The sequence below is a fragment of the Chiloscyllium punctatum genome, chromosome 30 (assembly GCF_047496795.1).
Source record: "Chiloscyllium punctatum isolate Juve2018m chromosome 30, sChiPun1.3, whole genome shotgun sequence".
NCBI lineage: Eukaryota > Metazoa > Chordata > Chondrichthyes > Orectolobiformes > Hemiscylliidae > Chiloscyllium > Chiloscyllium punctatum.
In genome coordinates this window covers 35,710,983-35,736,077 of record NC_092768.1, presented here as the reverse complement: position 1 = coordinate 35,736,077, position 25,095 = coordinate 35,710,983, and the positions used below count along the sequence as shown (strand labels likewise).

General features: G+C 39.0%; 1 pseudogene; it reads right to left on the bottom strand.

Annotated features, from left to right (window-relative positions):
• Positions 1–783: 783 nt before the first annotated feature.
• On the bottom strand, positions 784–2,183 carry LOC140455025 (muscarinic acetylcholine receptor M2-like; annotated as a pseudogene).
• Between the last annotated feature and the right edge of the window lie 22,912 nt (positions 2,184–25,095).

Sequence of the window (25,095 nt, the reverse complement as noted above, 5' to 3'; positions counted from 1 at the left end):
AGCCTCATCTCTGAACAAATCATGTTGAAGCATTTTTAAATTAAATGAATGTGCTAGAATCTCAACAAATAAAACTTAAAGTTAAAAAGGGCAACATGCACTATATTCACTGAAAGCACCATGGGAATGTACGAATGGAAGCAACTGAACAAAGTTTGTGCACGTCAGGTCCTCATAATTTTATATGAATTGTGTAAAATTAGGAAACTGAACAATGATTTCGTGATACATTTATACTTCTTTTAATGAAACTTCGTGAGCCTAACCTCCTCTTCTGACATTTTTTGACTTGGTTAGAAAGTGACATGCTCTTCATGTCACTGGGCTATCAATCCAGTGATCCAGGTCAACGTTCTGCAGACAGGAGTTTGATCTGTCAGCACTGTAAGTAATGGAGTTTGAATTCAGTAAGAAGTTAGAAGAGTAGCATCTTTGACTTTTCTGCCTTCCCATCCGATTTATCAATCACTGTCAGGGAATTTGAACGCGACTTCATTGATTTGTTCGTGTCTCCATAAACATTGGTTGCCTTTTGAGCAATTAAAAAAAGGAAATATGCCCACATCCTAGATCAGAGTAAAGAAACGGCTCAACAGAACCCTGATTAATATCAGACATCACAACTTTATTGCATCTGGTTCGAATTGCCTGTGAGCATTATTCATCATGAATGTCTAATTAATAGATAACATGACACAATGGATATCTTAATTTTTTTTGTTTTATGAATGTCATTCTGATCCATCAGTACAATTTGTTCAAAATCTAGGCTTGCTGCTGTCTTTATTTTGCTTCAGCAACATTTTTGTACTGACAGAAGAGAAGTCACTTGAACGTATTTTTGAATGTGAAATTGCATAGTACATAGCAAGCTGGGTTGATTGTATTGTTGATATAAATAAATCCAGTATCCAAAATTCCAAATGGCCTGTGTGATGCATGTTGGACAGAAGGTAGAAATGATCATCATAACAGTGTATGGAGTCCACGTGATATGATAAGCCAGAATAATTACCAATATGGTCCTGGTTACCGTTTTGTCTCGGTTGACAGCTACCTTGTTCATCCAGGCCATCTTGGTCATTTTAATGATCTCATAATTTGGTCGGACCTCTCTGTTAACAGCGTCGATGTTGTTATTGTCAGTTGCGAGTCCTACCATAGTGCCAGTACAGCTACGAATTTTAGTGTTGCTGACTATCTTCATGGAAGCGAGTTTGGCAGGGTTTATCACTACCTGGCTTTGTGCAGTGGTGTACTTTGCACTGTCATGGATTGCCTCTTCCTTCTTCTGATTTGGTGGTAAAAACCGAGAGAATTTGTCTCAGTGAAGACTTTCTCCCTTTCTCCCTGTCCATATTTGTCAATTGTTATTCCAGAAGTTATTTTGATGTTTTGTGATTTCGCATCGAGTAACTGTTTGGACACATTTGACGATTTGTTGGTACTTGTTTTTCGATATACGCCTTCCATAGATTGGGAGAACTGAAGCCTTTGTTTGGCACAGATTCCTTTTTAGTTAGTTTAATTCGACTCTTGCTGGCACAAGATATTCACCCATAAAAAGTCACCATGATTGTCGCAGGGAGATAGAAGAAAGCTATCACAATGGCTAAAGTGATGGCTGGATTTGAGAGTAGTTGTGGATAACACTCATCCACAGGAATGGTCCGCGCTCGGACAATGAACTGCCAGAAAAGAATGTCAGGTCCCCATAGGAAAAATGGCACCACCCAAGCAGCTGCAATCATTATCCCTGCAATTTTAGTTGTTCTCCTCAGGGGGTAGTAAGGGGCTTTGTGACGCAGAAGTAATGGTCAAAACTGATGATGAGAATATTCATGCCCGATGCATTATTTACAACATAATCTACAACAAGCCATAAATCACAGAAAACCGGACCAAAAGGACAATATCCAAGTGCAGTATAAATCGTGAATACATTCATTGTGAATGCACCAATAATGAAATCAGCACAGGCTAAACTGAAAATAAAGTAGTTATTAATAGTTCGCAAATGCCTGTTCGTTTTGATCGAGATAATAACAAGAATGTTTCCAAGAATGGTCATCAAATTTATAGATCCAGTCTCAAACACAATGAAGATCACTTCGACTGTTTCATATATCAAACAATTTAGTTAGATTCGTGAGAAATTCATTTGTCTCACTTGAGCGTGACATCCTTCCACTGTGCTGTGTAATTAGCACTGCCAAGTTCAAAAAAATGGAAAGTAATTATAACCTTCAGAGCAATGTTCAGGGAACAGGTGTCACATGCAGTAAAATATTTAAAAGCAACTGTGAGCTAACTACAGTATAGTGGATAAGAATGATGAAGAGATTTCAAAAACAGCTTTTACAAAATTTAACATGTTTGTCTGGAGAGCTGCCGTGTCTATTTGGATTCATCTCACAGGTCACTTATTGCACAGCAAGAAACAGTTGATCACATGTGCCAAACTTAATAATGATTTTATGACTCACACGTTAAGCATAAGATGTATGATTTTATAATATAGACCCAATAATTCTAGTTAAACAATCCTTGCATTCTAAAAATAACCTTAAGACTAGATTTTTTTTTGCCATGTGGACTTGATTGTCTTCGATTTTCAAGGTCATAAGTTAACAGAAATGCTGAACATCTATACCTTCCACAGAAACTTTGCAAGTACAAGTATGCGAATGTTAGCCTTCTCTGAAAAAAAAGACGTCAGGAGAGACGACAAAGTAACAGCACGAAAGTGTCTTAGCGCTTCGTCTATTTGAGTGAAGAGATCAATTTGAGATCAAATCACTTGTTCAGATTATGCATATTTCAAAACGTATCACTGATATAAACATAATGTGAACATATTTCCAGCATCAGATTTACTTTCTTTCCAATCATTATAGCTCGTGCGAATTTCGTGACAACTGTGTGTTAAAAATCCGACAATGTTTTATTATTATGATGCCAAAAATTGAAAATTAAGTGGTGAAATGGATTGCAAGATTGATAAATGACAATGTTCTTTATCGAATTTTCAGCTTTACTGAATACTAAGTAGCTCACTACAGTCTATTTCGATTTTTGTGAAGAATGCAACATATTGATCAATTCTGGGCATGCTAACCTAATTCCAGGCAATTGAATAGAACAATGGCAGAAGAAAATATTGAAATTGATTGATAGACAGTGGTGAAAATGAGGCAGGTTTCAGATTCTCCGAAAAAGTCGGTGATGATGAGATGCAAAAAAAAGTGGGACATGGGTGAAGGTAGTGGTAAGGGGGACGTGATACAGGGAATGATTATGGGACAACAGGAGAGCAAAACCCGTTGCAAAGATGCATTCCATGATGTAATATACTTTGTAACTATATCAAGTACAACACAGCACAAGACAAAAAATATCGATGTTTGCTGCATTGGAAGAAATCATATTGGAAAAACAAAGTAAGAAAACAACGGCTTTGAAAGAAAGTATGCTGCAGAAGAGCCACATCAGAAAGGTGACCGGATGTTATTGATGCATTCATTTTTCAAAGTACTTCAGAAGGAAAGTTTCAACAATCCAAAGTTCAGAAGTTATGTCTTCATCACAAGGAGATTCTGAAGGTTGAAAATTGATCGTGGTCAGTTTACATCATTCTTAAGTGCACGTAGTCCAGTCGGGTGGCTCAGGACACGTGGATTATTTTGAGCACCTGCCATTCTTCCACAGGCAACTGATGCACGTTAATTGCAAGATCATTAGTCCACTAGTCTCACACAAAGGCAGGACATAATCGAAATCACACTTACTCGGAATGTGTATTTCGAGAAGTGATCTCAACGGACTTCAGACAAGTATTTAATTGTGGTTTAACTCTTCAATCAAACTATACTCCTATCTCTTGAAATAGTGGGCTGTGAGCATAGATTTTAAAACAATTACCCATACGGATCCTATTTATCAATTATTTGTTGATCCTGTATATATATGACGTTCAGAGATGGCATGACATCACAGTCTTCCTTTGTTTAGCTCATTTATTATCTTGAATTAGGACTAGCTGTACCACAGTTCTTTTTTTTTAAAAAAAAATAATAGTTAAGAAGGAAAATCTTGATTTACCATGGCAGATGTTTCGCAGTTTAACTCATGATATGAAATGACAAAGAATTTTCCAGAAAATAGTAACATTCTCATATCACCTCATTCTGTATTTGTTGTGTTGTAAGACTGATATTTTCAAGATTGTGTACACTGTATTCCAGGTTCTAATACTTGTTTGAATTAGGCCATGCACATTTCTGAGAATGCTATAACTTGTTTCTTTTTTCCCTGAGAAAAGTAAACTGTATTCACCATTTCAAACTAGTCTATTAATACCTTAGCAATAAAACATTTTCACGGTTGGTTCTAAGGAACACTAAGCAAAATTAGAAAATAATGTTTAAATAGTAGACAAAAAATGGAACAATTTGTAAGGAGAGTTGATTAAGTTCTCAGATAGGTTTTTATCCATTAAAAAAATGGCTACTCAAAGCTAGCGTACCTTAGATGGTTGAAAATATTGATGAGAAGATAAAGAACAAAAAAAATGGATATTGTGCACACCAAGATAACAATATAGCAATATTATAGTAAAAATAGTAATAGAAATCGGGAAGAGTATCTCAAATACTGGAGAAAGGATGAGGCTAGAATATCGAAGGCTAAGTGGAAACATGAAGAAAACAAGCAAGGCAGCACCAAGTCAAATGTTCTTCATGCATATTAATAGTAAAAAAGATTCGTGAAAGTTAGAGTTGGGCCCATCAGCAAAACGCAGGGCAAGGTCTTCACTGAAGCAGTTTCTCAGATAAAAAAATACAGGTTAATTCTAGACAATTAGTATGGATTTAAGAGCATAAGAACATAAGAAATAGGAGCTGGAATAGGGCATCTGGCCCCTCAAGCCTGCTCCACCAACAAATAATAGAATGGCTGATCTTTTCATGGACTCAGCTCTATGAACCCATATACCCACAATAACCCTAATTCGTTTACTGTTCAAAAATCTATCCATCTCTAACATGCATGCACACACACACAAAAAAAACCAAATAACCTCAACTGCTTCGCTGGGCAGGGAATTCCAAATTCACAACTCTTTGGGTGAAGAAGTTCCACCTCAACTCAATCCTAAATCTTCTCCACATTATTTCGAGGCAATTCCCTTTAGTCCTACAGTGGAAACAATCTCCCTGCTTCTATCTTATCTATTCCCTACATAATTTTATATGTTTCTATGAGATCCTCCCTCATTCTTCTAAATTCCAATGAGTATAGTCCCAGTTTAATCAACTTCTCCTCATAAGTCGAAACTCTGAACTCCCGAGTCAACCTAATGAATCTCCTTTACACTCCCCTGCAGTGACAATAAATCCTTTCTCAAGTAAGTGGAACAAAACGTTACATAGTACTCCCAGTATAGCCTCACCAGAATCGTATACAGCTGAAATATGCACTGCCTATTGTTAAAATAAATCCACAGATCAATGAAGGAAAATACTCTATGTACCCTATTAATTACCTGCTGCAACTGTAAACTAACTTTGCGTTCATGTGCAGAGAACATCCAGGATCCTATGCATAGCAGCATGCCGTAATTTTTCGCTATTGAAATACTCGCCCATTTTGCTGTTATTCCGACTAAAATGGACTAAAACCTCACTTTTTCCAACACTGTACTCCATCTTTAAGAACTTTGCACCTTGCATCACCTTTGCATAGCATCAGCGGAGGTGATAGGCTAGTGGTATTATAACTGGACTATTAACCCAGAGATCCAGATACCCTTCGAGGAACCGGTGTGCGAATCTTGCCATGCACAATAGTGGAATTTCAATTCAATAATATTTGGAATTAAGAATCTAATGGTGATCATGAATCCATTGTCGAATGTAAGGAAAGAAAATGTGGTTCTCTCATGTACTTTAGGGAAGTAACCTGCCACATTTAACTGGTCTGGCCTAGATGTGACTCCAGATCTACAGCAATGTGCTTGACTCTTAACTGCCAACTGGGAAAGGAGGAAAGGGAAATGCATACTATCAAGCCAGCGACACCCTCATCCCGTAAATGGATAAAAAGCTCACCTTTTCCAACTATATCCCTCTACAGATCTTCTGTGTCTTCGACACACTTTGCTCTCCCACTCTTCGAGACATCTGCAAATATTGATGCACTACACTTGCTCCCCAATTCTGAATTACTAATGTAAATTTTAAACTATTGTGGTCCCATCACTGAGCCCTGAGGCAGACGACTGATTGTCAACCAGAAGAATACAAAGTTAGCCCCATTCTCTGCTTTCTGTCAATTACACAAACTTCTACGCATGCTAATGCATGACCTGTAACGTCGTGTATCTTTATCATGGTCAGGTCATGTCTGGGCAATTTGCTTGAGTTCTTTGATGAGTTGACACAGGCAGTGGGTGAAGTTAATGGTGTGAATTATGTTTAGAATTTCAGAAAGTATTTGATATAGTGCCAGTTGATATGGTGATGAGCAAATTATAAATATTTAGGACTGATTCGTTCTTCACAGCACGGATTATAATCACAGAATCCTGAAGCACAGATAGAAGCCATTCAACCCACTCGTCTGCACTGACTCTCCAAAGAGTAGCTCAACCTGTTCCCCTAACCTCGTAGTCAACATGTTAATCCGCCTAAAGTGCACATCGCCAGACACGACGTTTTTTAAACATGACTCATTCACGAAACTGCACAACTTTGGATTATGAAAAGAAACTGGAATGCGCAGGGAAAACATAAAAAGCCACTGTGAAAATGTGCAAACTTCTCGCAGTCACCCAAGCCCAGGATCAATGGACGGTAGTCACCATGCTGTCCTCAAACGTAGCTAAAAGATAAGAAACGGACAAAATGCATACTTAGGTTTTTCTTAGATTGGAGTCGAACTGGAAGTGGTATTCCGTAGGAATCAGTGTTTGTGATCTTTGCATTTTCTGACTTATAAATTGGAGAGGGTCCTTGGGGGCAAGTCATTAACTGTGCAGATGATTCAAAATCAGGGTGAGTACTGAATTGCGATGATAATGTTGAACGACTTCAGATGGGCACTGGCAAGTTGCCAAATGGGCGGGCACCTGGTAAATGAAATCAAATGCAGAGAAATTTGACGAAATGCAACTTGATGGAAGAAACATAGAGAGAAAATATCGGCTCGGTGGTACTTTGAGGGGGGAATAGAAGAAGAGGGACTTCTGGGTTCACGTGTCTAATTCCTTGAAGATGGACTGGCAATTTGAAACCGTTGTGAAGAATGTTTAGGGATACTTGGATTTATAAACAGAGGCAAAGGGCATAAAACAAGGACGTAATGCTGCACTTCTACAAACCGTTGGTTGGATCACGTTGGAGTATTGGGTTCGTTTCTCACCACCATATTTAAGGAAGAATGTTAAAATCCCAGAAGGAGTATAATGGTGATTTATTGGAATGGTAACGAGACAGAGGGATTTTAGATGCAATGAAATTAACAGAAATCGAACTTAGCCTCCTTGTAAAGGAAAAGTGTACAAGTTGACTTTATTGAGAGGTTAAAACTTATAAAATGTTGACAGGGTAATGAAGGATACTGCCTTTGCACTAATTGGTTAGTCAGTTACTATGGGCCAGAATTTCAAGATTGCCAGCAAGAGACATGGAAGCAAGATTATGGAGAACTTCTTCTCTTAGCGAGTTGTTAATGATTGGAATGGCACTACCAATCAAAGTTGACAAGACAACAAAAAAATGTTGTCTCGAAGAATGGTGGAGGTGGATTCTAAAGGAGACTTCAATAGAAATTAGGGGATCTGCAATAGACTAACGTTTGTAGCTCGTTCAGGGGAAAGGCACGCTGGGTGGAATGGTCTTCTGCACTGTAAAATTCTATCATTTTGTATTGAAGTAACATAAACGTTACAGATAATAAGTTGGTAAATAAAATGAATTGAATTTAAAATAGAACTGTACAGCACATTCGATCAGAATATGTTTTATACTTGGAATGTTATGCATCAGAATGGTATGTTGGATGACCAAAGTCGTGGGCTGTGCTGGCAACGGCAGAAACTTAAGCTCTGTGCTTCAAAGTCTTGTGCAGCTCTCAGAGACATGGCTGCATTCCTATGATGCCGATAGATACCTGAATTTCACGTTCAGAGAGTTGACCACATACCTGAAATGGTCTTGGTCCTGATAGTCCAAGAATATCACATAAGTATTGTAGGGGTCACCTGGAATCACGGTTACAAAAGAGAAAAGGAAGCGTGTTTTTTACTGAGTCTGATAAGTGTTCTGTTATGATGGTACAGATGAAGCAGGAAGGAACAATAACAATATTGTCGGATTCTTCAGTTAGAGAGTAAAGAGGCGTGCCTCTGGTTATAGATGTTACTGTAATATGCTATATTGTCTCCTTGTTTACAGAGTTGTGAGGAACTTTTTAAAAAGTTTTTTGTAGCTTTGATTGTGAATTGTAATCATTATGTTCTATATGACTTTTAGTTGAAGCTGAGATGAGATCAGCCATGTTGATATCAATAGTTAACGAGCACTTGAGTGGCTGAGTTGCCTGCTGCTCGAGTTGTTAAATCCTACATGAGAAAATATCTATTTAAAAAGAAAAAAAAAATGGAAGAGAGTGCTGCACTTTTAAAAAGCAAGCTATCAAAACGTTTTGCAAGTGCTGTTTACACTACTGTTAATTAAATGAGTAGGAAATCTTAGTTGCAATCAACATGCTACGAGGCATATGTTTGTGTGAGAAGATTTTGCTGGCAATATGCTGCAGGTTGTTCTCTGGTGTCATTACCAGTTATCGATGGTAACAGTACAACAAGTATGAAACTGCCTCCAAGTAACCTAACTGGTGTTTGGATGTGCACAAAGTAGAGCGAAGCCTTCAAGACTCAGAAAGTGATCTAGTTTTCTTCTTCCTGCAGTTAAAAAAAAACGCAAACTCAAGGCTGAATACATCCAGATTATTTTCTTTCACCTTTTACGATAAGCTATAGCTTCTAACAATTAACAGAAGACATTTTAAGTTTGTAACTACTCCATCACTGCAAAGAAATAAACAAGACCTGAATAACAGGGATCACCATCGTGCACGTCCTGAAAGGAACATGGCCAAGTCAATGCATCCTGCAGACAGGGGCCTCCATGAATACCACCAATTTTTTTTTGCCTGTCTGTCTCTGCTGTTTTCGACATTACTTGTTCATCTACTCTTGCTTTACTTTGAACTCCCAAGTAATTAATGAATGCCCTATTCTCCCTAAACAACTGTGACATCTTCTATATAGCTTTTTAGAGCGGGAAATTTATTTAATTATCGTTTAAGTGTGATCATCACTTCCTAAAATCTGTTTCTGCCTTTTTCAATATAAATGTATTTCTAGCTCGAAACACGCCCCTATCTCATTCTTCTTGCCAAACCACTATCCTGGGCAGGACACTTGACAAGCAAAAGAAAAACAAAAAATCCAGAGGGGCCATTTCATTGAGCTTTTTTTTCAAATTTCTTCATTTAATACTTCTACCAATTAATGTAAGAGGGGAGTCATATAAATACCAGGTGTTATGGATGAGACCAACACCCCCTATCATAACAATTCAAAGAGGTAGCCTAGACCCTAACTTTTCTAGTTGTCCATGAGTGATGCAGCTGGCACAATCGCTCAGTTTTAAATAAAACAGAATTTATTTATATACGAACAAAACAAAACAGAGTGTAGAAAAACATAAAATATCTGATATGCCGACCGAATATATCACAGCTTAATGATGCTGTTTCAAATACTTACAGCATCCCCACGAACACCTCTGTGGCACAAAAGGAACAAATAAACACAGATTCTTACATGAGAGAAAGCAGAGAGAGAGAGTTGATAAGCATGGAACGCTTCTTTGAACAACAGCCTCAAAAACTGACTGCTTAATAAAACTAAGCCAAACCAAACCCTGAACTGGGTGAACCAGCCACTCCCCTTTAATTGTACAATTTTTTTAAAAGAAAGATTTAAACACATCCTTACTCAGACAAACCCAGACATGTCTTGAACTTCTGACTTGACGCCCCCTTTGAAAAAAAACAAGGACAACATAACCTTATGAAAGGAGCAACATCGTCCCACAGGTGGATCATTTAAGCAGCTCTCAGCACAGTACCTAAGTCAGGAGCAAACTCCACTACAATATTCATATTTCATTGAGCGACGTATCAAAGGTGAAGGAGTTTGCAGATTTCATTGAACATCATGAAACAGGATTTCATGGGTATTTCATGTGGACAGGATTCCTATAAAGAAAACCTATCTAATGAATAATAGAACGTGTCTGAATGCCAGGTGGATAAGAGCAAATTATATGTCTCCACCTGCCATGATATTCACGTAACATGTAACACAATTGGAGAGACGACCCTTTCTCTGGGATAGGATGAAAACGGTCAACATATTAACTGCGACGAATACACAGATATAGGCTTTATATATAATTCGACGGTATGTAACTAGTTTTAGCGGGTCATGAAAGAAAGACGAGTTTGCTTACGGTACTATTATGAGCGGTGCAATGAATTTCTACTCTGCTCAAAATATTTCACCTGTCCTTCTGATTTATGCTTTCTCCTTATCGAAGAGAGTGTAGAAGTTGACGGCAAACAATTCAACGTAATAACTGAAGACAGAAAACGGAAGTGATCATGTCCACATCAAAAACATCTACGTGCTGATATTGTTGAATTATTTGAGACAACAGAAGAATCCCTTACTCATGAATCATCTTTCCACAGTTTTGTACGTTCACTGAGCCAACCAGGAAAAAAAATCTGGGTTTGGGATAAGGTTTTGTATCTGTCCCTATACACAAGCTCCACCACAAGAGAGTCACCAGACTCAAAACGCTAATTCTGCTGTCTTCCTATTAAAACAGCAAGACTTGTTGAGTTTCATCAGCAATTTCTGTTTTGGTTTCAAAAACAGTATCACTGTATGTCTCAGGAAACACTGCTGCAATTGATCCATTTTGAAATTACCTGCCTATTTTCTGACAATTTCAGGAAAGATATTTAAACGACATTTCCAATGTAAACCAGCTAATAAAGCAAACATGAAACAGAGAAAGACAGCATCAACTGTAGCAACAACATCAATTCTTAAACTGTCTTCATCTTCAATCCCGTGATATATGGCACTGAATTCTAGACAACTTGTTGCAAACAAGAAAAAAAAAACGAATTTATTTGCATCCCCGTTCTTTAATTGCACAAAATTGGCATCAGATGGATATTGAAGACCAAAAATCAATACATAGTGCATAAGGTAAACATGGCAAACGGGGTAGCATTGTGCAGACAAAGAAGACGTTGCTAATTTGACCATGTGAACATAATGGAAAGTGAATGAAGTTCCAATAATATGTTATGGTGGAAGCAACTTATACCAAATGACCAGAGAGCATTCAAAGATCAGATTCGAGAATATCATAAAATGAAACTTAAAGGTCGTCAAAGTAAATGGAAATATTTGGTTGATGTATTCTACAAATTATAACACAATGCGTGTGCAGATAGGAATTTGCCACTGTGCAAACTGCAGAAGCAGATGACAATCTTTTAAACAATTGAAGCACCTGAGTATACCACTGACAACTGCACCCGAAGTTTCGTTTCCAGAACGATCTGTCCAGCCATAAAAAAATGTAGTTAATATCGTCATTTGTCAAAGGTCCATGTTTGCTTTTCCATTCTCTCCTGCAGCTGGACGGCAAATTGAAAATATTATCCAATTGCAACTGTGATAGTATTACGGGCTGAATGTCAAGACTATTATTCAACAAGAACAACGATTACACGTAAATTAACGTTTGGAATGAATTAATGGGAAGGAAAATTAATTGGTGAAAAATCAGAAAATGTTCGCTGCAGCTTCGTTCCACTGACCACAGCTCAGTTTTTCAAAAGTAAAACGTGAAAGTCAGGTGAGGACAAGAGTGAAGGAGAGAATGATCTGGTGGAACATTATCAGTAGAACTGACTAAGAGGTGATTCAACACGTAGGGAACTGCGTGAGCTTATTAACTGAGATTCAATATTTTTAAAACAGACCACGACATTGCAATAGGTTGTAACAAATGATATTTGGAATTTCCTTTTCTGATATCGAGACAATGAAGCAGTGTAATGAAGTCAAGAATGTTTTAAATCTCTCTGTGATATATAAGCATTGATCGATTTCCAAGGCAAAAACTGCCAGAATCGGATTTCTAGCTTCTAATATGTGTTGTACCTTATATGCATGTATAAAGGTTTAAACCATGACAAGGAAGTATCATTTAGAAGAGACTGTTAATGATTACTGAGTTCAGAATGATTGAAATATTACAGAGCAATCAAAATAAGTGAATATACAACTTTGACACATACTGAAGGCAGCACGAGCACTGAATACACCTGTCAACTGCATTCAACATCTCTAAACAATGGAAATAGTTATTCAGTGTATTGTGTTTTACGGAAGAGGTTGGATATAGTGACTTACCAGGAACACCAATAACAGCGAGGAGAAGGTGGAAAACTTTGTCAAATGCAGAGTTTAAATGGTTTCCTGTCCAATGGTCCATTCATTTGCTGCAGCTATCCCCTGCTGATGTCAGGATCGATTCTTATGCTGAAAAAAAAACTCACATAATGATAGAGAGTGGAATCCCAAGTGATACGATTTTGTTCTGTGGAGGCTAAAAGTAATTTGTGTCACTAACTAAGTAGCACCAGTTAACCATTTTCTACACGATATTTGAGAGCATATATTTTTAGCTTATAGTGAAGTTTGTTGCACCCATATGTCTCACAGTCCGACGTGATCCCGTGTAGCAATCCCCATACAAAACTGAAGCAAGTTTTTTTCTTAGCATGTTGACTCCTCACACAATCGTCTCAAACGTAATCATGATTCGTTGAAAATCATTTTCCGCTAAATGTTCGAAATGATATAAAAATTATTTGTGCTTTATATAGTGAAGGTGTATGTTAAAAACACAGGGGAACATCCGGAATTTGGTGTGGTGGTTGAAAGTAGCCAATTTTTTTAAAAAATAAAGGCATGTGAGATTAAACGGGAGCAACTAAAATAATGATGTATGCAATCATTCGTGGCTTGCTGAGAAGCATAAAAGGCAGAAGATCTGAGTGATGCAAGTTCCATTGAATTCTGAAGGAAGCAGGTGCAGTGGTCAAGACTGCAAGTGGTAACATTTTTTTTCCCCAGGGATCTTTCACATACACAATTTATAGTGCCTTGACTCAACTTTGTGGTCAATTTTCGTTGCAGCCTCTTTTTATTAATCAGGTTTATTTATTCCTTTTTTGCATCAAATTTTCAATTTTGGGCTGCAACTGTGCCAGATTCTTTCATTCAAGGCTCTGTATATTTTCTTTAATTACGAAGTTTCCAATTCCTTAGCTCTTTGCAACGCACATTTTTTAAAAAGCTTGCTGCTATCTCACATATCATATGATGCGTTGAGGCACGACTAAGGATGTGTGGATTGGAAAAGTAGATTCCAAGGCAAGAGCGTAATTGATATGAGGAACTTGTTCAAGGAGCAACTATTGAGTGTCCTTGATAAGTGCGTACCTATCAGGCAGGGAGGAAAGGGTCGTGTGAGGGAGCCGTGGTTTAATAATGAATTGGAATCCCTTGTTAAATGGAAGAGGGCGGCCTTTGTAAAGATGAGGCGTGAAGGTTCAATAGGGGCGATTGAGAGTTATAAGGTAGCCCGGAAGGACCTGAAGAGAGAGCTAAGAGCAGCAAGGAGGGGACATGAAAGGTCCTTAGTTGGTAGGATTAGGGAAAACCCTAAGGCTTTCTATAGGTATGTTAGGAATAAAAGAATGACTAGGGTAGGAATAGGTCCAATCAAGGATAGTAATGGGAAGTTGCATGTGGAGGCTGAAGAGATTGGGGAGGCACTGAATGAATACTTTTCGTCAGTATTCACTCAGGAACAGGACATTGTTGTCGATATGAATACTGAGGCACGAATAAGTAGAATGGATGGCTTTGAGATATGTAGAGAAGAGGTGTTGGAAATTCTGGCAAGGGTGAAAATAGATAAGTCCCCTGGGCCTGATGGCATTTATCCTAGGATTCTCTGGGAAGCAAGGGAGGAGATTGCAGAGCCATTGGCCTTGATGTTTGTGTCCTCTTTGTCTACAGGAGTAGTGCCAGAGGACTGGAGGCTAGCAAACGTGGTTCCCTTGTTCAAGAAGGGGAGTAGGGATAATCCTAGTAACTATAGGCCAGTGAGTCTCACTTCTGTTGTGGGCAAAGTCTTAGAGAGAATTGTAAGGGATAGGATTTATGCACATCTGGATAAGAATAATGTGATCAAGGATAGTCAGCATGGTTTTGTGAAGGGCAGGTCGTGCCTCACAAACCTTATTGAATTCTTTGAGAAGGTGACTAAGGAGGTAGATGAGGGGAAAGCGGTAGATGTGGTATATATGGATTTTAGTAAGGCGTTTGATAAGGTCCCCCATGGTAGGCTACTGCAGAAAATACAGAGATATGGCATTGAGGGTGAGTTGGAGGTTTGGATTAGGAATTGGCTGGCTGGAAGAAGACAGAGGGTAGTAGTTGATGGCAAAGATTCATCTTGGAGTGTCGTCACTAGCGGTGTTCCGCAAGGATCTGTTTTGGGACCATTGCTGTTTGTCATTTTTATAAATGACCTGGAGGAAGGGTTAGAAGGTTGGGTGAGCAAGTTTGCGGATGATACGAAAGTCGGAGGAGTTGTAGACAGTGAGGAAGGACGTGGCAGGTTACAGCGGGATAAAGAGAAGCTGCAGAGCTGGGCAGAAAGGTGGCAAATGGAGTTCAATGTAGCTAAGTGTGAGGTGATTCACTTTGGTAAGAGTAATAAAAAGATGGGGTACTGGGCTAATGGTCGGATACTTGGTAGTGTGGAAGAGCAGAGGGATCTTGGTGTCCATGTACACAGATCTCTGAAAGTTGCCACCCAGGTAAATAGTGCAGTGAAGAAGGCATATGGCGTACTGGCTTTTATTGGTAGAGGAATTGAGTTCCGGAGTCCTGAGGTCATGCTGCAGTTGTATAAGACTCTGGTGCGGCCGCATCTGGAATATTGTGTGCAGTTTTGGTCGCCGTACTATAGGAAGGATGTGGAGGCACTGGAACGGGTGCAGAGGAAGTTTACCAGGATGTTGCCTGGTATGGTAGGAAGATATTATGAGGAAAGGCTGAGGCACTTGGGGTTGTTTTCATTGGAGAAAAGAAGGTTTAGGGGTGACTTGATAGAGGTGTACAAGATGATTAGGGGGTTAGATAGGGTTGACAGTGAGAACCTTTTTTCACGTATGGAGTCAGCTATTACAAGGGGGCATAGCTTTAAATTAAGGGGGGTAGATATAGGACTGATGTTAGGGGTAGGTTCTTCACTCAGCGAGTCGTAAGTTCATGGAATGCCCTGCCAGTAGCGGTAGTGGAATCTCCCTCTTTATGGGTATTTAAGCGGGCATTGGATAGGTATATGGAGGATAGTGGGTTAGTGTAGGTTAGGTGGGCTTTGATCGGCGCAACATCGAGGGCCAAAGGGCCTGTACTGCGCTGTAATGTTCTATGTTCTATGTTCTATCACCACCTTTGCCTTACCGATTTAAATGTTGACATTCTTGTGGTTCACTTGCATTATATGTTATATTGGCTTAAATCATTAATGAGACAAGAAAACGAAGCATTCTGATTGAGATCATGCTTAAGACAGGAAGGTGATGGAGGAAATTTGATACAGTTCTGTCGTTCTTGTTGTCCTTCGCAGGTCAAGGAATTTTCAGAATGAGAGAGACTGAGGCACATATTCCTGAGAGATGAAGTCCAGAGGCATTAATTTAGTGAATGTGTTAACATTTTTTGGCGCATTTTAAGGTTTAGACATGATTTCTTGTTTTATAATAGAAAATTAAACTGGATACAGAAATGTCTATATACATACTGTAGTAAAGTTATAACTGAACTAGACAGCTGGAATAAATTATTTACCAAATTATTAATTACTATAATTTTTACTTTGTTCAATCTGACAGTCGACAGCCATGCCAACAAGTGCAAAACAAAGTTAGTTTGTTCTATGTGTCTTGCACAATTGCATTCCAAAAATGAAAATAAAATCAAGCATTTAAGAGCAATCCAAGATAACGATGAATCGTTTCACAACTGTGAGCAGAAATCAGTCGGTGGATTTTGGTGAAGTTAGGGATTCTGATTAGGTGGCAGAGAAAGCGGGATTCAACTTGTTTGCTTGACCACGTCCAATTGGCCCAGAACAGCGTGAAGACTACTAGGATTGACCCCCAATCTTGATGCAGGAAACCTTATGGCTTCTTTCCTCGCCATGCTCCATTACAACATCTAACTTGATGCTGAGTAATATTAGAAATTGCAGTTAGATGTAGAAAGAAACAACAGACATTTCCTGTATCTTGCAGGATAAAGTATTTCTCACGCTATTCAAATTATTAACTTCTGACAAACAACATATCCCCTTTTGCAAGGTATCGTTGAATTTCATACATGAGCATAAGAAACGTAAGATCAAGAAAGAGGAATTGTTAATGGCTGTTGACACACAGAAGATTAAGATTTTTCATTCAATGGTAACATGAATTCTATGACAGGTTCAAAATATGCTTGAGATATTCTTCAGTTCAACTCGGAAATGACACATATTCGAAGGAAATCGCAAAGTCAAAGGTGGAAAATGAAACTATTAAATATTTGAGGGAAGGGAAAATGCACATGAATTGCAAACAATGTAAGGAAAAATGTAGGGTTCACCGATCACAGGGAAAATCAAGGACATGGAAAATACAAAAAAAAGTAGCATCACAAAATGACATTTCTAAAGATTATTTGAACTTAGAAAGATTAATTAAATATGTTTTTAAAATGTCTGTAACCTTTTTTTCTGCAATAAACCATGAGAGCTGGAAAGAATTATGGAAGAATGAATACAGCAGGGACCTGAAATCGCAGGATCCCAAAAGTAAATAAACAACCATTTGGCCAATCGAATGCACACAAACCTTCCAAAGACAATCCCTCTCAGAAATATACAATTCCTGTGATGTTGTAATGTCCGTGGCTAACCCACGTGGTCTGCGGATTCCTGGATACTTGTGCAATTTGGTAAGGTAAATCCACCTAATCTGCACATTTTTGGATGTGGCAAGAAAACGGAGCAAACTCACACAGTTTCAGAGAGAAAGTGGAAATTGCATGCAGGTATTCGCCCGAGGCTGAAATCTAAACCAGCTCCTTAGCACTGTCAGGCAGCAGTGCTATTCACTGAGCCACCATACCACTCGGGATGGGGTCGATGAAGCATGCTTTGAGATAAATTGTAACTCGGAATTAAGCACTATTGTTCCAAAATTAAATAGAAAAATACCAAATATAACAAAAGAGATTTAACATAAATATCAATTGAGTTTGAAATTTATCAGGGCGCTCTCATGAGTAGCCATGGTATTGCATGATTAGCAATGATTTAAGTAGATTTACCAGAAAGTGTGTGTTCAATAAGGTAAACAAGATCAAAGAGAACAAAGCCCCTGGTCGGAGTAAAGTACAACAGCTTTAACTAAATGGTTGGGTGTTTCACAAATGCATTATTAACCATATGTAACAAGTTAATGAATAAGTTCAAATTGATTGCTCTTTGTTTCATTGACAATTGTGTAGAACGGACATTGGGTGGTAAACTAATCAAGTCCTTGTAATAAATTCGCATGATAAAATTAAAATATTTGTGTTTGTGTGTGTGTCTGTGTGTAAACATATGCACATGGTGCAAAAATTGTCTGGAATAGTTTACATTCAAGACAAATAGCTGCTTTGTAGCTCATACGTAACTGTGCAAGGTCCAAGTTTTTATGAACCAGATGCCAGAGAATATATCATAGAACATAGAACATAGAAGAATACAGCGCAGTACAGGCCCTTCAGCCCTCGATGTTGCGCCGATCAAAGCCCACCTAACCGACACTAACCCACTATCCTCCATATACCTATCCAATGCCCGCTTAAATACCCATAAAGAGGGAGAGTCCACTACTGCTACTGGCAGGGCATTCCATGAACTTACGACTCGCTGAGTGAAGAACCTACCCCTAACATCAGTCCTATATCTACCCCTCCTTAATTTAAAGCTATGCCCCCTTGTAATAGCTGACTCCATACGTGGAAAAAGGTTCTCACTGTCAACCCTATCTAACCCCCTAATCATCTTGTACACCTCTATCAAATCACCCCTAAACCTTCTTTTCTCCAATGAAAACAACCCCAAGTGCCTCAGCCTTTCCTCATAGGATTTTCCTACCATACCAGGCAACATCCTGGTAAACTTCCTCTGCACCCGTTCCAGTGCCTCCACATCCTTCCTATAGTATGGCGACCAAAACTGCACACAATATTCCAGATGCGGCCGCACCAGAGTCTTATACAACTGCAGCATGACCTCAGGACTCCGGAACTCAATTCCTCTACCAATAAAAGCCAGTACGCCATATGCCTTCTTCACTGCACTATTTACCTGGGTGGCAACTTTCAGAGATCTGTGTACATGGACACCAAGATCCCTCTGCTCTTCCACACTACCAAGTAGTCTACCATTAGCCCAGTAATCCATCTTTTTATTACTCTTACCAAAGTGAATCACTTCACACTTAGCTACATTTGCCACCTTTCTGCCCAGCTCTGCAGCTTCTCTATATCCCGCTGTAACCTGCCATATCCTTCCTCACTGTCTACAACTCCTCCGACTTTCGTATCATCCGCAAACTTGCTCACCCAACCTTCTAACCCTTCCTCCAGGTCATTTATAAAAATGACAAACAGCAATGGTCCCAAAACAGATCCTTGCGGAACACCGCTAGTGACAGACTCCAAGATGAACCTTTGCCATCAACCACTACCCTCTGTCTTCTTCCAGAGAGCCAATTCCTAATCCAAACCTCCAACTCACCCTCAATGCCATATCTCTGTATTTTCTGCAGTAGCCTACCATGGGGGACCTTATCAAACGCCTTACTAAAATCCATATATACCACATCTACCGCTTTCCCCTCATCTACCTCCTTAGTCACCTTTTCAAAGAATTCAATAAGGTTTGTGAGGCACGACCTGCCCTTCACAAAACCATGCTGACTATCCTTGATCACATTATTCTTATCCAGATGTGCATAAATCCTATCCCTTACAATTCTCTCTAAGACTTTGCCCACAACAGAAGTGAGACTCACTGGCCTACAGTTACTAGGATTATCCCTACTCCCCTTCTTGAACAAGGGAACCACGTTTGCTAGCCTCCAGTCCTCTGGCACTACTCCTGTCGACAAAGAGGACACAAAAATCAAGGCCAATGGCTCTGCAATCTCCTCCCTTGCTTCCCAGAGAATCCTAGGATAAATGCCATCAGGCCCAGGGGACTTATGTATTTTCACCCTTGCGAGAACCCTCGTCAGCAGGTGTTTCGAGTTAATTATTTGCTTATTTCTCAAGATGTGCTTCTAAGTTTGTTCGAGAGTTGACGTGTGCCAGTCTAAACTCAGAAACCCAGAAGACAAAAGACCAAAAGACAAAGGAGCAGAATTCGCCAATCAGCTGATCGAATCTGCTCCAAAGATTGGATGTTGGCCTGAAAGTTTTCTCAATCTATTTCTCCCAGCGTCTTCATGTAACCTTTGATCTCCTAGACTATCTGTCTCTGCCTTCCAATCAATCAATGATTTGAATTCACAATACACTACCGGTTGAAGAAATTCCTACTCAATTCAATTCTAAAGAAACACCCCTTCGTTCTGGAACTATATTTGAGGGTTCTCGTCTCTCCTACTAGTAGAAACATCTTATCCAAGTCCACTCCAAACAGGCCCCCTCGTATCCTTCAGGTTTCAAACAGATCCTCCTCATTCTCGTAAACTTCAACAAGTACCGATCTAGAGTTGTCAACCACTCCTCATATGACAAACCCTTCATCCCTGGTTAACTTTTTGTTAATGTCATCTGGCGACTCACCAAAGCCTGCTCATCCAGGCTGAAATTCGAGGCCTAAAACTGTTCACAAAATTCTATACGTAATCTGAACCTTAAATAATCTTGCAGATGACCTCTGCTCTTGTATTATAGCTCGATTGAAATTATTGCCAAGATTTTATTTGCCTTCCTTACGACCAACTGAAACTGTATCTTAACCTGAAGAGAATAAGAAATCTGAACTCGCCAATCCCATTCTGATTTCCATTTCTTAAACCTTCCCACGTTGATAAAATGGGCCACACATCCAGTCTTCCTATCAACGAGTATAATATCTCTCTATCCTATACTGTTTTCCATCTGCCACGTCTTAGCTCATTTTCCGAGCCTGTCCAAGTCCTTCGATAGCCTCCCCAATTCCTCGAAACTGCCTGACTCTCCAGCTACCTTCGTTTCATCTGCAAAATTGCAACAATGCCCTCAGTTTCTTTGCTGAGCCATTAAAGTATAAAATCAATAATTGTGCTCCCAACACTAGCCCTTCGAAACTCCACTAGTCAACAGCTACCAAGTTAAAAATGACCAATTTGTATCTACTTTCTGCCTTCTGACTGTCATTATGTCCTGTATTTTTGCCAGTATCCTGTCCATAACAAGATGGGCTCTTACCTTACTTGGCAACCAACAGTGCGGCCAGTGATTTTAATTTTATTAGGTTTAAAATAGCTATGTAAATGGATAGATCTGTTCGAAAAGTTAAAGTTCTCAATTGGATGAAAGTCAATTTTGAACATATTAGGCATGATCTTTGGTAAATTGTTTGGTGTAGATAGTTATAAGTAAAGGGACAGTTGGAAAGTAGGAAGTCTTCAAAGAATGAAGTGACGATAGTCCAGAGACAATATGTTCCTGTGTGGGTGAAGGGTAAGATTGGTAAGTGTACAGAATGCTGGATTCCTTGAGAAATTGCGTTTCTGGTAAATAAAAAGAAGGAAGCATGTGAATGGAGAGCAAGGCTTGAGTGAATCATGGGAAAATTATAAAGATAGTAGGAGTATGTTCAAGAGACTAATCAGGAGGGCCAAAAGGAAACACGAGATAACTTTTGTTAATAGGCATACAGAGAATTCAAAGGAGTTCCACAAACACAGAAGGACCAAAAAACTAATTCAGGATAGAATACTACTCCTTAAAGACCAGCAACGCTGCCTATGTGTGCAAAGGCAGGAGACTGGGGCGATGCTAATCGAGTATTTTATCATCCGTGTTCACTGTTGAGAAGGATATGAAAACTTGAAAGCTTCAGGAAATAAGTGGTGATTTTTTCGTAAGTGCCTATATCACAATGGACGCGATACTGAACGTGTTAAAATGTAGTAAGGTGGATAAATTCAGGTCTACTCCAGAACCCTCACTGACCCCTCGGTCACTTGTCCTACCCTTTTTTTCTTACAGTTAAATGACTCCTCCTTGCAAATGTCCTTTTCAATTTCCCGCTTGCTTTGAGGGGTTCTGTAATACAACCCCAAAATCTTGATCATCCCATCTTTATTTGTAAGTTTGACTCAAATAATTTCGTTAGATAACTTCCTCAGTTCTAATATTGTGCTTCAACAAAAATGCCACTCCTAATCTTCTCTTACCAACCTTCCCCCTTTATGTACTTCTTATTGCACCTATAACTTGGAACATTGAGCCGCCAATCCTTTATCCACATTGCTTTAATAGCTATGATATCCAAGCCACATGTTCCCAGCCATGCCTCTTGCATTGAATAAATAAACACAATGTATTAGTCCTCTCATTTCTCCTGCTTGCCCTTATTATTTGACATGTCCCTTTCCCAACTGAACAAGCCCCAGATTGTACTATCTCTCTAGATTTGCTTCACCACCACTGCCCTCTAACAGTTTAAATGCTCGTGAGTGTCTCGAGAATATATCCCCACGAGTATACTCTTTCCCTTCCAATTCAGCTGACAACTTTACTCTTATACAGGTTAAATCTACACCAGAAGAGGTTCCAAATAATCCACAAATGTGTATCCTTCTTCTCTGTTTCAACACCTCAACCATGCATTCACGTACTCTAACCTCCTATGCCTACTCTCAGTAACACGTGGCACTGACGGTAATTGCAAAGTCCTAGCTCCTGCAAATTCCTCACTGCCTATAATTGCCGCTCGAACTGATCGATGTAATCCAATACGATTTGCAACCAAACATACCTCCTACCGACATAACACTCAGTAACATTAAAATTCTCCACAATCTCCCACATCCGACAGCAAGAGCACGTCAAGCTACTGAAAGCCATCTTTGCAATTTAGGAATACACAGATCTAGAAAACAGCAGCCTTACTGGGTTAATAACACTGTTATAGTCCAGCTTGCAACCTATATTTTATATTAAAATAATTTTAATATAGAAACAGATTTCAACAAAATGTATAAACAACATTTTTTTTAGACGTGCGTGTTTTCACTAAAATACACTTAATCTGTTCCCCTTCTGCGAGCAGCTGGATACTAAGGTTTCTATTAGCTTTGATTTGCATTGCTTTATTTTCCTTAGACAGAACTCTCATACTCAGAGATGTTTTGGAAGTTCACTGCCTGGTCAGGCAGCTATACAGATTCTCTGCGCTATTTTTTCCATACAACCGAATATGTGGTGCCTGCTCTCCCTTTTGTTTTAAAGTACCATTGTTTTGATCTTCTTTCCAAAGTTTAATCAATAAAATAGTAATTCTTCCGCCAATAAATCAAAGAAATCAGCTCCAACACTGTTAAAATCTTTGAAAAGGGAGAAGCTGTTACAGTCATGATTTTCTCTTATCCTCCTCCTGATCAAATCCTTTAATTCCAGACTGGGTTTTCGATTATTGCAATCAGAGGTGAGCGTAGGTATTCCCAGAGTTGTTGTGAAAGTTCACTGCCTTGTCAGGCAGCTGTACAGATTCTCTGCTCTTTTTTTTCCTATACAACCGGCCATGTAGTACCCGATCTCCCTTTTATTTTAAAGTACCATTGTTTTGATCTACTTTCCAAAATTTCAAAACAATTAAACAATAATTCCTCCTCGAATACATCAAGGAAATCAGCTCCAACACTGATAAGACCTTTCAAAAGGGAGAAATACTTACAGGCATGATTTTCTCTTAAACTCCTCCTGCTCAAATCTTTAATTCCAGACTGAATTTTCGATTATTAGAATCAACGGTGAGTGTTGATATTCTGCATTCAGTTGGTTAACTGTGCCATGTGTACTAATTGCTTCAAAAAAGGCTATGAAATTCGTAAGTATGGTTTTCAGAAGGTGCGTAAGGCAAAACTTTCACAATTGGCAGCTAAGCTGAAGCTGAGGTTACTTGAGCCTGCGAGGAAAAGGGAAATAATTGCAGCAATGGTTCACAATTAACAGTTGCCAGAAATGCAATTGGAATACTTGGGAATAAATAAAACAGCAGAAATTGAGGCGAGAACAAAAAAAGCGACAATTAATTGCAGGAGAACCCAAAGCAAAGGAATGAAGTTAGATCAACATGAAAATTAAATGAGTTACAGGAAAAGAACAGGAAATGAGTAAAGGGAGACATGAACAGGATAAAGGGGAAACACTTTCAATTTTGGAAGTTGGAATCGAAAAGTGTGGATTGATAAAAATGGCTGATGTAATGGCAAAAGTTGGGAATGCTGATAAGGGCAACGATGAAGAGCAAAGCCCACGTTGTACAAGGCCTATTGAAATCTGTTTAAACATGTACAAGCCTTTGAGTAGTTTCGAGGAGAATGAAGTAGAAAACGTTTCAAAAATTCATTCTAGCATGTGTCTAAAAACGTGTTTTGTTTTATTCTAACAAAGTTGGTAGGGAGATCAAGTGACATATTTGCATCACATGAGAGGAAATAATGGGGAGTATGATGGTATAGAAAAAACTCTGATCTGCCTATAAGTACGTTTTCGGAATACACGGAGGGTCCCTGGTAAATGTACGCTGAGTTTATTTGGATCAAACACTACAACTTCACAGTTAGAAAAGCAAATTGAAATACATCAGGCATACCACACCCTGAGATAGCCGGTTATTTCGGAGGTGTTCCACAATTCACTTCCTGAAGTAATGAGAACTCATCTGGAAACGCAGAGAGTTAAAACTGGTGAGCATGAGTTAGGAAACGGGATACATGGATTATGTCGCGATTTTTAGGGTTACATTAAACAGAGCAGGTCAGCAGACGACACATTATTTAAAATTAGCACAGCATGCAATGAAACAGCAAACAGATAAGAGAAAAAAATGTAATTTCAGAAATTCATAAAGTGTTAGTATCAGTACCAGTGGGAGGTGATTAGTTAAAGGCAACGTTTAGTGGACTTTATCAAAACGAAAGTAAGCTGATTGAAGTAAATTATTTGATAAAAATGTCAGAGAGAAGGCAATTTTACAGTATGCATGTGAACATGTTTCAAATAGTATTTTGTTACAGAAGAAACGCAAAAGGAGAATATGTTTCTGGGTACAACTCAGAGGAGAGGAAAAAAAACCCAGATGATTCTGAATTTGAATTTCTGAAATGGAAGTGAAAATCAAGAAGTTCTTAAAGATTGGGAAAATTATTGAGTTACCTTCCAGGGAAAAATCAAAATGACCTGAAAGAATAATTACAATCACCAGGAGAGAATGTCGGGAAAAAAAATTGAAAATGTCTCATTGCTTTTGTATGATCCAAATACAGCAAATGTTGGTCCAATTAAGGCATATGCCTATAGGGGTAAACCACTACAATTGGCATCGATTGGGCAGCAGGGTGGCACATCGGTTAGCACTGCTGCCTCACAGCGCCAGAGACCCGGGTTCAATTCCCACTTCAGGCGACTGACTATGTGGAGTTTGCACATTCTCCCCGTGTCTGCTTGGGTTTCCTCCGGGTGCTCCGGTTTCCTCCCACAGTCCAAAGATGTGCAGGTCAGGTGAATTGGCCATGCTAGATTGTCCGCAGTGTTAGGTA